The sequence below is a fragment of the Macaca mulatta genome, chromosome 19 (genome assembly GCF_049350105.2).
Source record: "Macaca mulatta isolate MMU2019108-1 chromosome 19, T2T-MMU8v2.0, whole genome shotgun sequence".
Classification (NCBI taxonomy): domain Eukaryota; kingdom Metazoa; phylum Chordata; class Mammalia; order Primates; family Cercopithecidae; genus Macaca; species Macaca mulatta.
Window position 1 is genome coordinate 69,986,204 of NC_133424.1, and position 16,360 is coordinate 70,002,563.

The 16,360-nt window shown below is 46.0% G+C and overlaps 1 protein-coding gene, 1 long non-coding RNA gene and 1 pseudogene across 5 annotated transcripts in view; 2 read left to right on the forward strand and 1 right to left on the reverse strand.

Moving 5' to 3' along the window:
* The window catches only part of ZNF587 (zinc finger protein 587), a 34,336-nt gene that overhangs the window by 3,339 nt on the left and 14,637 nt on the right, over window positions 1-16,360 (forward strand). The window contains exon 1 of one of the 3 annotated variants that reach the window (XM_077980178.1): window positions 14,890-15,001. The exons of the other annotated variants lie outside the window; for them this stretch is intronic. The gene's annotated coding sequence lies outside the window, so the exon portion shown is untranslated. Of the gene's footprint in view, window positions 1-14,889; window positions 15,002-16,360 lie in introns of those variants that run through there. 3 annotated transcript variants of the gene reach the window in all.
* On the reverse strand, window positions 1,068-6,247 carry LOC144337135 (uncharacterized). Its single transcript, XR_013409805.1, has 3 exons — window positions 5,904-6,247; window positions 2,538-2,932; window positions 1,068-1,531 (listed from the first exon to the last, which is right to left on the reverse strand). It is a non-coding gene; the product is annotated as an uncharacterized LOC144337135 (long non-coding RNA).
* LOC100425654 (uncharacterized) lies at window positions 1,234-11,182 on the forward strand (annotated as a pseudogene). The gene is made up of 4 exons (XR_013409771.1): window positions 1,234-1,402; window positions 7,161-7,361; window positions 9,040-9,666; window positions 9,994-11,182. The product of XR_013409771.1 is annotated as an uncharacterized LOC100425654 (transcript).

The window sequence follows — 16,360 nt, forward strand, 5'->3', positions numbered from 1 at the left end:
GCCGCCATGTTCTCTGTGTGTCTTTGTCTTTTGTGTGTTCTTTCATTCTCCACCACCCCCGGCACGGACCCCAACAAGGAAGGCCTCTTTGCAGTTGAGATAAGAGGAAGGCATGTGTCTCCTGCTCATCCCTGGGAATGGAATGTCTCGGTGTAAAACCCACTCGTATATTCTATTTATGGAGATAGGAGAAAGCCACCTTATGGCTGGAGGTGAGACATGCTGGCAGCAGTACTGCTGTTTACCACACTGAGATGTTTGTGTAAAGTCAGACATAAATCTGGCCTACGTACACATCCAGACACAGCACCTGTCCTTAAACTTATTTATGACACACAGTCCTTTGCTCACGTTTTCCTGCTGACCCTCTCCCCACCATTACCCTATAGTCCTGCCACATCCCTCTCGCCGATATAGTAGAGCTAGTGATCGTGATCAATAAATACCGAGGGAACTCAGAGACCAGTTCCGGTGCATGTCCTCACTTCCTGAGCGCCAGTCCCCTGGGCCCACTTTTCTTCCTCTATACTTTGTCTCTGTGTCTTATTTCTTTTATCAGTCTCTTGTCTCCACCTTGTGAGAAATACCCACAGGTGTGGAGGGGCAGACCCCCTTCAGGTCCCAGGTTGTTATACTTTGTAGTGGGTTTCAATTCCATCCCTACCAGCAGAGTTATGGAAACAAACCATTGCATATTTCCAAGGGAATCATGGACCATTATGCCCTCTTCATCTTACAAAATAATTTTATTTGTGGGGGCTGGGCACGGTGGCCCACACCTGTAACCTCAGCACTTTGGGAGGCCAAGGCGGGTAGACCACTTGAGGCCAGGAGTTAAAGACCAGCCTGGCCAACATGGTGAAACCTTGTCTCTAGTAAAAAAATAAGAAAATGAACCAGATGTAGTGGTGCGCGGCTGTAGTCCCGGCTACTCAGGAGGCTGAGGTTTGAGAATCACTTGAACCTGGGAGGCAGAGGCTGCAGTGAGCCAACATCGCGCCACTGCACTCCAGCCTGGGTGACAGAGCTAGACTATGTCTCAAAAACCCCAAAATACAAACTTTTACTTGTGGGGATGCCAGAGAGGGGCTGATGGTAGGGAAAACTCAGGTGGGGGTGGCCATGGGCATGTGTCTGTGCAGTATAAAGAATGATATATACTTAGAGAGCAAGTTTGTCCGATGGGCGCAGGCAGCTGCCCTGGGCTTTCCCTGAGCTTGGATATCGCTTTTCAGAAGGGGGTGGACCTTTTTATGTCCGGACCTCAGCATGGATACCTATTTGTCCCCTTACTGTTTATTGCTGATGGCAATTGACCAGGGAGCCCATGAAGAGACAAAGGCACCAGCAGACACAGTTTCAACTCTGCTGGGGACCTTGGGAGGAGGATGGGCAAGGATGGGTGTGTGGGAGAGGTGGATTGCGGTACCTCAGTCAGAAGGGCAGCCTTATTAACCATCAACGTGTTCACACTGGAGAAAGGCCTTATGAGTGTGGAGAATGTGGAAAATCTTTTGGTCAAAAGAATAACCTCATTCAACATCAGTGAGGTCACACCGGAGAAAGGCCTTATGAGTGCAGGGAGTGTGGGAAATCATTTAGATACAGATCCCACCTCACTGAACACCAGAGACTTCACACTGGGGAAAGACCTTACAATTGTAGGGAATGTGGGAAATAATAATAATAATAATTATATATATATAATATAATAATAATAATAATTATTATTATTATTATTATTACTTTTTGAGACGGAGTCTCGCTCTGTCGCCCAGGCTGGAGCGCAGTGGCGCAATCTCGGCTCACTGCAAACTCTGCCCCCCAGGTTCATGCCATTCTCCTGCCTCAGCCTCCCGAGGGGTTGGGACTACAGGCGCCCGCCACCATGCCCGGCTAGTTTTTTGTATTTTTAGTAGAGACGGGGTTTCACCGTGTTAGCCAGGATGGTCTCGATCTCCTGACCTTGTGATCTGCCCGCCTCGGCCTCCCAAAGTGCTGGAATTACAGGCATGAGCCAGCGCACCTGGCTCTCCTTGGTCTTAAGAGACTTCGCTTTGAGATGGAGTCTCGTTCTGTCACCCAGGCTGGATTGCAGTGGTGCAATCTTGGCTCACTGCAACTTGGGCCTTCCGGGTTCAAACGATTCTCCTGCCTCAGCCTCCCCAGTAGGTGGTATTACAGGCCTGCACCACCATGCCCAACTAATTTTTGTATTTTTAGTAGAGACGGGGTTTCACCATGTTGGCTAGGATAGTCTGGAGCTCTTAACCTCGTGATCCTCTCACCTCAGCCCAGAGTGCTGGGGTTGGAGGTGTGAGCCACTGTGCCCTGACTTTTTTTTTTGGCTGGCTGCGGTGGCTCACACCTGTAATCCCAGAACTTTGGGAGGCGGAAGTGGGCAGATCACAAGGTCAGGACCTTACAATTGTAAGGTCTTTCCCCATTGTGAAGTCCCGGATGTTCAGTGAGGTGTGATCTGTATCTAAATGATTTCCCACACTCCCTGCACTCATAAGGCCTTTCTCCGGTGTGACCTCACTGATGTTGAATTGTGATTTACGTTTGGTAAAGGAGTAGCTAGATTTTGTAATGTGGTCGGTAAGGACATGCAAGAGGGTTTCAGGTATGATGCTGGGGTTTTTTTTGTTTTTTGTTTTTTTCAGATGGAGTCTCCCTCTGTCACCAGGCTGGAGTACAGTGGCGCGATCTCTGCTTACTGTAACCTGTGCCTCCTGGGTTCAAACACTTCTCCTGCCTCAGCCTCCTGGGTAGCGAGGACTACAGGCATATGCCATCACGCCTGGCTAATTTTTGTAATTTTAGTAGAGATGGGGTTTCACTATATTGGTCAGGCTGGTCTTGAACTCCTGACCTCAGGTGATCCACCCACCTCATCCTTCCACAGTGCTGGGATTACAGGCTTGAGCCACTGTGCCCGACGACCCTAGGGTTTTTGGTCTTAGCAACAGCAGTGATAGAAGCTGTATCAGCTGAGATGAGCAAGTTGAGATTAGGCATAATATTCTTTGCGGATATAAGGAGGGTTGTTTTCACCATGCTAAGAGTCTGAGATGCTTATTCACATAGGTTGGGATATCTGGGAAATAATTGATATTGGAGACATCCGGTATATGATAGCTAATGTGTGGGCTAAGGTGAGTTAGCCACGGGTCTCGTTTTGGAGGGCACACTTCAGAATAAGGTAGTAAATGTTTCAGGGGGCCAGAAAGGAATGGTTGGAGGATGAGGACTGGATGTTTTGCCTGGGTCCTTGGGTGACATGATTGTCATTCATAACCTGTGTTATGCATTCACACAGGAGAGGGAGGTAAGTGACAATGTCGGGTGTATCAGACGGCATAGCTCGTCATGGTGCGGACTTCCATGGAGATAATAGACATGAGATGCAGGCAGAAGTACAGGAGGAATTGAGGGAAAGGTCATCATTGTCGAGGGGTTGGCAAGTGAAGCACAGAAGTGGAATAGGGTCACGAATAGCTGAAGCCACACATGGTTCTGTGTTGCTGTGGAACGGTGCAAGGAGGCCTTCGTAGAATTACTTGAGACCACCACTCCTTTTAGGATCCAATAGAATTGCAATTCTGTGGTAATAGTGGATTGGTTTGAATGGGTCATACACACTCTGGATAGTGTCAACCATGATGTGGTGTAAGGCCAAAAATGAAGGCCCAATGTGATTTGCCACCTGCATGCCTGGTGATATTGGTACGACCACAAATGACCTGAGTGCAAGTTTCTTTCCCACTTAACTCTCTTTTTGTGTTTGTTTGTTTTTTTTTTTTTTTTTTTTTTTTTTTAGACGGAGTCTCGCTCTGTTGCCCAGGCTGGAGTGTAGTGGCGCGATCTCGGCTCACTGCAAGCTCCGCCTCCCGGGTTCACGCCATTCTCCTGCCTCAGCCTCCCGAGTAGCTGGGACTACAGGTGCCCACAACCGCGCCCGGCTAATTTTTTGTATTTTTAGTAGAGACGGGGTTTCACCGTGGTCTCGATCTCCTGACCTTGTGATCCGCCCGCCTCGGCCTCCCAAAGTGCTGGGATTACAGGCGTGAGCCACCGCGCCCGGCCAACTCTCTTTTTATATATTTAAAATTTTTTCTCTCATGTAGGTATTAGAAACAGGGTCTTGCCATGTTGTCCAGGCTATTCTTGAACTCCTGGGATCAAACAGTCCTTCCACTTCGGCCTCCCACAGTGCTGGCATAGCAGGTATGAGACACCATGACTGACCACTTCACTGTCTTAAGTAATCTATCTGAACGGGCGCAGTGGCTCCTGTGTATACCTATAATCCCAGCACTTTAGGGGGCCGAGACGGGTGGATCATTTGACGTTAGGAGCTTGAAACTAGCCTGCCCGATATGGTGAAACGCCATCTATACTAAAAATACAAAAATTAAACAGGCGTGGTGGTACACACCTGTAATCCCAGCTACTCAGGAGCTGAGGCAGGAGAATTGCTTGAACCCAGGAGGCAGAGGTTGCAGTGGGCCGAGATTGCACCACTGCATTCCAGCCTGGGTGATAGAGTGAGACTCTGTCTCAAGAAAACCAAAGTAATGTATCCTAGCCTCTGAAACCTTTCCATCAATGGGACCAGGCAAAGTTCCTGTTATACTTTGTAGTGAGTTTCAATTCCATTTCTATATCCAGAGTTATTCAAATAAGTCAGTGGCATCCTCCTGAGGGAATCAGGCTGTTAAACTCTTCATCTTTACAAAGCTTGCATGCTGTGGTTGCTCTCTCTTATCCACAATGCAACCCCCATGTGACTCTCTGTAGTGAGTGGTGTCCCTCTTATCAGGCTGTTAATATATTTGATGTTTTTATTATTATTATTATTATTTTTGAGACAGTGTATTGCCCTTGTTGCCCAGGCTGGAGTGCAATGGTATGATCTTGGATCACTGCAACCTCCACCTTACAGGTTCAAGCAATTCTCCTGCCTCAGCCTTCCGAGTAGCTGGGATCACAGGCGCCCACCACCATGCTCAGCTAGTTTTGTTTTGTTTTGTTTTGTTGTTTTAGTATTATTTTTTGAGACGGAGTCTCACTCTGTCGCCCAGGCTGGAGTGCAGTAGTGTGATTTCGGCTCACAGCAAGCTCCGCCTCCCAGGTCCACACCGTTCTCCTGCCTCAGCCTCCTGAGTAGCTGGGACTACAGGGACCCGCCACCACGCCCAGCTAATTTTTTGTATTTTTAGTAGAGACAGGGTTTCACCATGTTAGGCAGGATGGTCTCCATCTCTTGACCTCGTGATCCGCCCGCCTCAGCCTCCCAAAGCGCTGGGATTACAGGTGAGAGCCACTGTGACTGGCCTAGTTTTTTGTATTTTTAGTAGAGACACGGTTTCAGTATGTTGGCCAGGCTGCTCTCAAACTCCTGACCTCAGGCGATCCACCTGGCTCAGCCTCCCAACGCTCTGGAATGACAGGTGTGAGCCACTGCGCCTGGCTCCATACATTTGATTTGGAAACTGATCTTGATGACATCTGTAGAATATCAGATGTCATTTCTTTTACCAACATTGTAACACTAGGGGGAGATTTCAACCGACACTAGTAGAAGACAAAGGAGGGAATTAAGATTTTTTTTTTTTTTTTTTTTTTTGAGACGGAGTCTCGCTCTGTCGCCCAGGCTGGAATGCAGTGACCTGATCTTAGCTCACTGCAAGCTCCGCCTCCCGGGTTCACGCCGTTCTCCTGTCTCAGCCTCCCAAGTAGCTGGGACTACAGGCGCCCGCCACCTCGCCCGGCTAGTTTTTTGTATTTTTTAGTAGAGACAGGGTTTCATCGTAGTAGCCAGGATGGTCTCGATCTCCTGACCTCGTGATCCGCCCGTCTCGGCCTCCCAAAGTGCTGGGATTACAGGCTTGAGCCACCGCGCCCGGCGGAATTAAGATATTTTAAGTTGGCCGGGCATTGTGCCTCACTCCTGTAGTCCCAGCACTTTTGGAAGCTGAGGTGGGTGGATCACAAAGTCAGGATTTCGAGACCAGCCTGGGTAACATGATGAAATCCTATCTCTACTAAAAATACAAGAATTAGCCGCATGTGGTGGTGCACGCCTGTAATCCCAGCTGTTCAGGAGGCTGAGGCAGGAGAATCCTCAGGAGAACCCAGGAGGCAGAGGTTGCTGTGAGCCTAGATCGTGCCGTTGCACTCCCACTTGGGCAACAGAGCAAGACTCCATCTCAAAAAAAAAGAAAAGAAAAGAAAAAAAAAGGCCGGGTGCGGTGGCTCATGCCTGTAATCCCAGCACTTTGGGAGGCCGAGACGGGCGGATCACGAGGTCAGGAGATCGAGACCATCCTGGCTAACACGGTGAAACCCCATCTCTACTAAAAATACAAAAAATTAACTGGGCGTGGTGGGCGCCTATAGTCCCAGCTACTTGGGAGGCTGAGGCAGGAGAATGGCTGAACCTGGGAGGCGGAGCTTGCAGTGAGCCCAGATCACGCCACCGCACTCCAGCCTGGGCGACAGAGTGAGACTCCGTCTCAAAAAACAAACAAAAACAAAAAACAAAAAAAAAAGATACTTTAAATTGTGGCCGGGCGCAGTGGCTCACGCCTGTGATCCCAGTACTTTGGGAGGCTGAGGCAGATGGATCACGAGGTTAAGACATCAAGACCATCCTGGCCAACATGATGAAACCTCGTCTCGACTAAAAATACAAAAATTAGCCAGAAGTGATGGCGAGCACCTATGTAGTCCCAGCTACTTAGGAGGCTGAGGCAGAAGAATCACTGGAACCCAGGAGGCAGAGGTTGAAGTGAGCCAAGATCGTGCCACTGCACTCCAGCCTGGCGGCAGAGCGAGACTCCGTCTCAAACAAAGAAGCAAAAAAAGATACTTTAAGTTGTTTAAAGGCCAGAGAGAGGCCAGTGGTGTGTGGCAGTGAGCTGGGGATGGACTCAGAGAGGGTATGTCTGATGTGCTGAAGGTGCCACTTTGGGCTCTCCGTGACCTTGGCCATACTGGGGGAAGTGCCTGTCAGGAGGGGGTGGACGCTTACGTCACAGCCACTGCACAGATACCTATCTGTTCAACTAATTATTGTTGGTGGCTGTACCCCATGACCAGTGGGCCTAGTTTCTCCTATGTTTGAGGACCTTGAGGAGGACGTGCAAGAGTAGATGTGTGGGAGAGAGGGATTGTGGTACCTCAGCATAGGGGCCGTTTGTAGTTCCATCTGTCAACATCATAACAGGGCACAGTGACTTTTGAAGACATGGCTGTGAAATTTACCCGGGAGGAATGGAATCTCCTTAGTGAGGCTCAGAGATGCCTGTACCGTGATGTGACCCTGGAGAACCTGGCACTTATATCCTCCCTGGGTAAGTTGCTCACAATTACCCTGTGACCCGAGCTAGTCTCTGCTTTCCCCCCTCTTTCCCCATTGGCAAGACTTTCTCATGTCAGGAGCATGGACACAGCTTCCTGCTTCAGTTCTGTGGGTAGGTTCTTGGTTGGTAGAACTGAGGTGTCCATACTGCCCTGCTCCTTTCTTGGAGCAGCCCCAACACCTGCTTTACTGCAGGCTCCCAGGGAGGGATTCATAGTCAGAAGCCCACCTTGTTAGTCCTGTGGATGTTTGGGTGTCCTTGTCCAGATTTCAGGTTCCTGTGTACCCAGAGTCTACTTCCTTTCTCTAGCTGCTATTTTCTTATGCCTTCCTGTGGTGGGAATTGCCTTCACAGACTACATCACTGCCTACATAGACCAGAGGCTGTTCTTGTAAGACCTTCTTTAGAAATTCTCCTTGCAATACTCAGTTTTTTTTGTCTTGTGGGCTTTCATGGGCTGAATTGTTCTGAGACAATGCTGGCTGTTCCCTTGTTCTGTCTTTCCCTTAGTTTGTACGTTATTCATTTCCCATGTATTTGGTCATCATTGTGGTGGGATGCACAGTCCTCCATGCTGCAGAAGATGCAAATGAATTCAGCCTCAGCATAATGGGCTCAGAAGGAATGAGTCCCTCAGGACTGGCACCCTGGGCTGGGGACGGTGGTTCACGCCTGTAATCCCAGCACTTTGGGAGGCCCAGGCAGGTGGATCATGAGGTCAGGAGTTCAAGACCAGCCTGGCCAAGATGGTGAAACCCTGTCTCTACTAAAAGTACAAAAATTAGTCGAGCGTGATGGCACGTGCCTGTAATCCCAGCTACTTGGGAGGCTGAGGCAGAGAATTGCTTGAACCAGGGATGCAGAGGTTGTGGTGAGCCCAGATAGCATCACTGCACTCCAGCCTGGGTGACAGAGCGAGACTCCGTCTCAAAAAAAAAAAAAAAAATGTTATCCTGGAGGAGGTCATGGAGTCAGGGCTTTATTGAAAGCATACCAGCAATGTATTCTATTTTAGTAGTATTTCTGTGGCAAGAGAAGTAGGCACACATAATTCGTCTTTTCTTCCTCATTCTTGAGAGCATCACACTTGTCACTTGTCTACCTTATCACTTCTACTCTTTTTTTAACGCTTGACCTACTTGTACATGAACTCGTACCCTAATATCCATTCTCCTGTCTAATCTTCACATCTCTGGACCCCAAATCTCATCTGTTTTACTTAAGTCGCCATCTACAGTGTTCTCCAGTATTCACATAGAGATTTGTGTTAGCAAATATATATACTTTGTTACAAACTGTCCTCCAGCAGTAGCTGCTGTGTTGTGCTCGTTTTCCTTGGCCTGGACAAATCCCTCTCTATAGCACTCACATGTCATGAGGATGTAAAGTTCTGCAGATGAGTGGTTTGCAGATGCAGGAATTGTGGACCCTGCCTTTACTCCCTGTGTTACATACCTGGTTGTGTCCTTTACGTCATGAGGCCTCCTACATTCTGTGACCTTTAGAGTCCAGTAATAATAAATAGCACCATGTTCCACCTGAAGCCAATGTTCTGTTCCTCCAAGTATTTCCTTGGAGTAATTCCTCAATTTGTCAGATACACTTGTGGGTGGTCTGTGCCTTCCCAGCAGAGTTAACATGCACTTCACCAGCATTTTCTTGCTTTCAGGTTGTTGGTGTGGAGTGGAAGATGAGGAGGGACCTTCTAAGCAGAGTATTTATATACAAAGAGAGACTCAGATCAGGATTTCTATGGCAGGTGTGTCTCTTAAGAAAGTCCACCCCTGTGAGATGTGTGGCCCTATCTTAGGAGACATTCTGCACGTGGGAGATCATCAGGGAACACATCCCAAGCAGAAACTGCACAGCTGTGAGGCCTGGGGGAACAAATTGTATGACAGTGGAAACTTTCATCAACACCACAATGAGTACATTGGAGAGAAACCCTTCAGAGGCAGTGTTGAGGAAGTGTTGTTTGTGAAGAGGTATAAGTTCCATGTGTCAGGGGAGTCATCTGTCTTCAGTCAGAGTGGGAAGGACTTTTTGCCCATTTCAGTATTGCTTCAACAGGAGGCCATTCACACTGGGGAGAAGTCAAACAGTAAAACCGAGTTTGTGTCTCCCTTATGTGGGAAATCCTTTAGCAAATATGATAGCTTCAGTAATCATCAGAAAGTTCACACTGAAAAAAAACATTATGAGTGTGGAGAATGTGGGAAATCCTTTAGCAAATATGTTAGTTTCAGTAATCATCAGAGTGTTCACACTAGAAAAAGACCTTATGAATGTGGAGAATGTGGGCAATCCTTTAGCAAATATGATAGCTTCAGTAATCATCAGAGAGTTCACACTGAAGAAAAACATTATGAGTGTGTAGAATGTGGGAAATCCTTTAGCAAATATGTTAGCTTCAATAATCATCAGAGAGTTCGCACTAGAAAAAGACCTTATGAATGTAGAGAATGTGGGAAATCCTTTAGCAAATATGATAGCTTCAGTAATCATCAGAGAGTTCACGCTGAAAAACATTATGAATGTGGAGAATGTGGGAAGTCCTTTAGCAAATGTATTAGCTTCAGTAATCAGAGAGTTCACACTGGAATAAGACTTTATGAATGTGGAGAATGTGGGAAATCTTTTAGTCAAAAGAGCAGCCTCATTCAACATCAGCGATTTCACACTGGAGAAAAACCTTATGGGTGTGAATAATGTGGGAAATACTTTAGCTTAGAAGTATATCTTAGACGTCATCAACCAGTTCACGCTGAAGAAAGACCTTTTGAGTGTGGAGAATGTTTGAAATCTCTTAGTTCAAACCAGAACCTTAGGAACCATCAACGCCTTCACACTGGAGAGAGACCTTACGAGTGTGGAGAATGTGAGAAATCTTTTAGTCAGAAGCGCAGCCTTGCTTACCATCAGCGCATTCACGCTGAAGTAAGACCTTACCAGTGTGGAGAATGTGGGAAATCTTATATTTCAAAGGGGCACCTCAGGAGCCATCAGCGCATTCACACTGGAGAAAGACCTTATGAGTGTGGAGAATGTGGGAAATCTTACAATGAAAAAGGGCACCTTAGGAGTCATCAGCGAGTTCACCGAAAGACCTTGTAAGTGTGGAGAATGTGGGAGGTGTTTTAATCACAAGAGTAACCTCATTCAACACAAGCTTGGTCATATTAGAAAAAGGCCTTCTGTGTGTAGGGAATATGGAACATTATTTAAGAGGAAGTCTCACCTCCTTGCACACCAGAGAATTCACGGTGGAGAAAAGCCCTATGCGTGTGAGGCTTGTCAGAAATTTTTTAGGCACAAGTACCAACTCATTGCACACCAGAGGGTTCACACTGGAGAAAGGCCATATGAATGCAATGATTGCGGGAAGTCATTTACCCACAGCTCTACGTTCCATGTTCATAAGAGAGTTCACACTGGTCAGAAGCCTTATGAGTGCAGTGAATGTGGGAAATCTTTTGCTGAAAGCTCCAGTCTCACTAATCACAGGAGAGTTCACACTGGAGAAAAGCCTTACGGGTGTAGTGAATGTGAAAAGAAATTTAGAAAAAGCTCTTCACTTCGTTACCATCAGAGAGTTCATGAAAGAAAGGCCTTATGAGTGCAGTGAGCCCGGTCTCAGTAAATACAGGAGAGCACACACCTGAGTAAGATCTTGTGATTGCAGCAAATGTGGAAAATGTTTACCCGAAGGTCTGCTCTCCTTGGACATTGGAGAGTTCACACTAGAGAAGAGTCCTTACAAGTAAAATAAATTCAGCAGTTTTGTAGCCACACCTCTGTATTCCTTCAGGGTTATATTTAACACTGAATGAAGGCCTTACTAGTGTGACAAATATAGGACATTTATCCAGAAGTCTGGCTTCATAACTCACAGGAGAGCTGTCACTATGGAAATGCCTTTTGAGTGTAATGTTTGCAAAAAAGCATTGTGCCTTCTCATTGGATCCTAGAACACTGAGATGAGAAAAACACTGTAGATGTATAGGGAATGTTATTTTTTCATTTTTTTGGAGAGGGTCTCACTCCATCACCCATGCTGGAGTGCAGTGCTGCGATCATAGCTCACTGCATCCTCCGCCCCCTAGGCTCAAGTGATCCTCCAATCTTAGTCTCCATGTAGCTGGGTCCACAGGCGTGCACCACCATGCCTGGCTCTTTTCTTGTATTAGTAGAGATGGGGTTTTACCGTGTTTCCCAGGCCAGAATTGAACTCCTGAGGTCAAGCAATCTGTACACCTCCGCTTCCCAAAGTGCTGAGATTCTAGGTTTGAGCCAGTGCTCTGCCAGTTATGCTTTTCTGTGTAACATGAGAGGAGATCCTTTGAGGGTGCCATGTGCCCAGATTGAAAAAACTCCAGGCATGTGGCATCTGTACTATATTTTTTAGTATGCCCTGTTACCTTGCTAGATTTATGTGACTGCCACTTCTCTGGCAAAAGCCATTACACCTCAGCTACTTGGTAGGTGCCCACATTGCATCATTCACCTATTTCGTATTCTAGAAGTACCCATTCACGAGGAATTGTATTGTATCCCATTCACGAGGAATTGTATTGTATCCCATTCGCGAGGAATTTTTAAGTTTTTTTGTTTGTTTGTTTGTTCGTTTTTTGGTTTTTTTGTTTGTTTGTTTGTTTTTGAGACAAAGTCTCACTGTCGCCCAGGCTGGAGTGCAGTGGTGTGATCCCGGCTCACTGCAACCTCTGCCTCCCAGGTTCAAGTGATTCTCCTGTCTCAGCGTCCTGAGTAACTGGGATTACAGGCACCCACCACCACGCCCAGCTAATTTTTGTATTTTTAGTAGAGACGGGGTTTCACTATGTTGGTTAATTTTTGTATTTTTCGAAGAGACAGGGTTTTCCCATATTGCCCAGGCTGGTCTCGAACTCCTAACCTCGCGATCTGTCCACCTCGGCCTCCCAAAGTGCTGGGATTACAGGTGTGAGTCACTGCTCCCAGCCTTTTTTTCAAAGTTTTTAAATTTATATTTTTTGTAGAGACAGGGTCTTGCTGTGTTGCACAGGCTGGTCTCAAACTGCTGATCTTGAGTGATCCTTCTGCCTGGCTTCCCAAAGTGTTGGTATTATAGGCATGGTGTGAGTCAGCATGCTGGGGCTTTTTTATTTCTTTAATTTTTAATTCCTGATCTAGTCACAGAAGGATTTGTTGAGTAGCCTCAGCACTTCTTGCTTTTTCATTTCTTTCTGTTAAGTTACACCATGGACCTTCTCCATTTTTGTCACATAGGACTCTTGTACTGACTTGAAAAGATAGACTATTTCGGTTGAGCGCGGTAGCTCATGCCCATAATCCCAGCACTTTGGGAGGCCAAGGTGGGTGGATCACAAGGTCAGGAGTTCGAGACCAGCCTGGGCAATATGGGAAAACCCTGTCTCTTCGAAAAATACAAAAATTAACCAGGCATTGTGGCACACCTGTAGTCCCAGCTACTCAGGAGACTGAGGCAGGAGAATTGCTTGAACCCTGGGAGGTGGAGGTTGAAGCGAGCCGAGATCACGCCACTGCACTCTGGCCTGGGTCCTGCTACCTTGAAGGACAGCATAGCTAAACTATGTGGCTCAGGGGACTGCATGAATGCAGAATGTAGCTTTCTCCACTTGTGGCCTTTTTGCATAGCTGCCCAAGGCCTCCAAAGGACGACTTCAGGGCTTTGTGGTCTTTTATCTGTAGCATGGATACTACAGATTGTGGGTTCATAGGTCAGCTGGGTACAGGACAGTTTTTATATAACAACCTCTGGTGGTTTTTTTATTTTAATGTCAATACCACACTGAAAGATTGGTGATTTTTTTTTAACACGACAAAATTTTATCTTATGAGGTATATTGCATTGTGCTCAATACTGTTGAAGGAACTCTGTTCAGCAGATCTTACAAGGCACACATGTGCCCTGATATCCAGAAATCTATAGGGCAACATCACAGGTTGTAAGGTTACAGGGTGAAATTATAATTTTATGGTTACTTAGTTACTGCATTTATAGTCAGCAGAGGGGACAGCAACAAAGTTTTTGAAATGCACCTTTTTTTTTTTTTTGAGATACAGTCTCACTCTGTCACCCAGACTGGAGTGCAGTTCCGCCATCTTGGCTCACTGCAACCTGTGCCTTCTGGGTTCAAGCGATTCTCTCACCTTAGTCACCCAAGTAGCTAGAATGACAGGTGCGTGCCACCACACCCAGCTAATGTTTTGTATTTTTAGTAGAGATGAGTTTCACCATGTTACACAGGCTGGTCTCAAATTCAACTATTGAGCTCAGGTGATCTGCTCACCTCTGCCTTCCAAAGTGCTGGGATTACAGGTGTGGGCCACTGTGTTCGGCTGAAATGTATGGCTTTTAAAGGAGTGTCCACAGTTATGCAGTCACTATGTCTGTGATGGATAAGCAGATACAGAAATTCTCTCAGGACTTCCATAATGATGAATGTTGGGTAGCTAAGCTTTGATCAGAGGAAATAATCTAAAGGTTTTGTGGATTCATGTGACCTTTTGGGCTGGTCACCTTAAAGTAACTCTTGTATTAACAGGAGGAACAGGATAGGGAAAAAGAACTCAGTTCAGTGATGTAGCTTTGTGACCAGCCTGATCCAGTTTAATCAGGTAGAAATAACCTTCTTGTTACATCAATATTTGCTTCTATGGAGGCTAGTTTCCCCACTTAGGGCATGAGAAGAATTGGTAGTGTCAATATAGAATTGCCAAACCTGTCACCAAAAATAGTGGCAAATCTGTATTTTTCTCTTATATGATAAAAGCTGTAATAAGGTATAGGCCGAGCGTCATGGCTCATGCCTGTATTCCCAGCACTATGGGAGGCTGAGGGAGACAGATTCCTTGAGCCCAGGAAGTTGAGACCAGCATGGGGAACATGGCAAAACCTTGTCTCTAGGAAAAATAGCCAGGCATGGTGTCATGTACCTTAGTCCTAGCTACATGGGAGGATTGCTTGAGCCTGGGCGGCAGAGGTTACAGTGAACCAAGATCCCAATGCTGCAGTTCAGCCTGGGCAACAGAGTGAGACCCTGTCTCAAAAATAAAATAAAGATATAAATGACATCCAATAAAATATGCATATTTGAGTTGTAGGATAAGTCTTGAATTTTCTTATAATCCCATGAAACTATCATCAGAGTCACAATAATGAATTTATCTAATCTATCACCTTTGTATTTACCTGGAGCCTTTATAAAGTTTTTCTCTCTGCTTTCCAAACAACCATTGATTTACTTTGCTATATAATAGAGAACTTTCCATTTTCTGGAATTTTCTGACTGATGTAATAAAGTGTTTCCTCTTATACTCCCTGGGTGCTCTCCTGCATCATGCTTATTTTGATGTCAATGTAGATATATGAGTTGTTCATTTGTTTTATATTGCTGAGAAGTATAGTCTGCCATGAAATGTCATTGTATATTCATTCATTCATTCATCCATTTATGGATATTTGAGTTGCTGCTTACTTTTTTTTTTTTTTTTAAAGACTCTGTCGACCAGATTGGAGTGCAGTGGTGTGATTTTGGCTGATTGCAACCTCCACCTCCCAGGTTCAAGCAATTCTCCCACCTCAGCCTCCCACGTAGCTGGGATTACATGTGTGAGCCACCATGCCCGGCTGTTTTTTGAATTTTTAGTAGAGATGGGGTTTCGCCGTGTTAGGTTCATCTCAAACTCCTGGCCTCAAGTGATCTGCCTGCCTTGGCCTCCCAAAGTGCTGGGATTACAGGCCTGAACTATGAGCCACCGCATCTGTAATTGATTCTGAGGCCAGGCGTGGTGGCTCACACATGTAATCCCAGCACTTTGGGAGGCCCAGGTGGGCGGTTCACTTGAGGTAAGGAGTTTGAGACCAACCTGGCCAACATGGTGAATCCCCATCTGTACTAAAAATACAAAACTTAGCCAGGGGTGATGGCACATGCTTTTAATCCCAGCTACTCACTCTGGAGGCTGAGACAGGAGAATCACTTGAACCTGGGAGGCAGAGGTTACAGTGAACTGAGATCACACCACTGCACTCCAGCCTGGGCAACACAGTGAGACCCTGTTTCAAAAAATAAAAATAAAATAAAAACATTTATTCTGAGATAATCCCAGTTCCCAATGTGAAACTATTCCTGCAATCACTGGAAAATAATAACAACTTTCTTGTAAGTAGATGAAATTTTGGAGCTCAGATGCCGTGTTTATGTTGTCATTCAGATGGCCTTTTTTTAACCTGTGCAGTAATTGTGAAAGTTGTAGCCACTGATGTGTACCACAGTGGCATTGGTTAAGTTGCTCTTCCTTTGAGACAGATGCCAATGTGATAAGGAAATTGAGTACACCTTAGCATGTGGATTAAGAAACATATTGACATAGTGATCCTCATAGTGACATAGATCATCAGGACTTATTTTCTAAGCACTGGTCATGACCCTGCTCATGATGAAACAGGATCTGGTCAAAGCAGGATGCAATAAAGAAACCAGCTGAAAGCAGTAAAACTAAGATTGCAATGAACATGAACTCTAGTTACCCTCATTGCTCATTATATGCTCATTCTAATGAATTAGCATGCTAAAAGACAATCCCACCAGCACCACGACAGTTTACAAATGCTATGGCAATGCCCAGAAGCTACCTCATGTAATTTAAAAGAGAAGGAACCCCTGGTTCTGGGAACTCCCCCCCCCCCCCCGCCTTTTTCTAGAAAATTCATGAATAACCCACCTCTTATTTAGCACATAATTAACGAGTAGCTGTAAATATAGGTAGCCAACAATCCACGGGTGCTACTTTGCCTGTGGAGTAGCCCTGCTCTGTCTGTGGAGCAGCCATTTTCCTGTACTCTGTTGCTCTCACAAACTTGCTTTGCCTTCACTTTACACTGTTGGCTTGCTCTTGAATTATTTCCTTTATGAAGCCAAGAACCTTCCTGGATTGAGCCCCAATTCTGGGGTTTGCTAGCATCA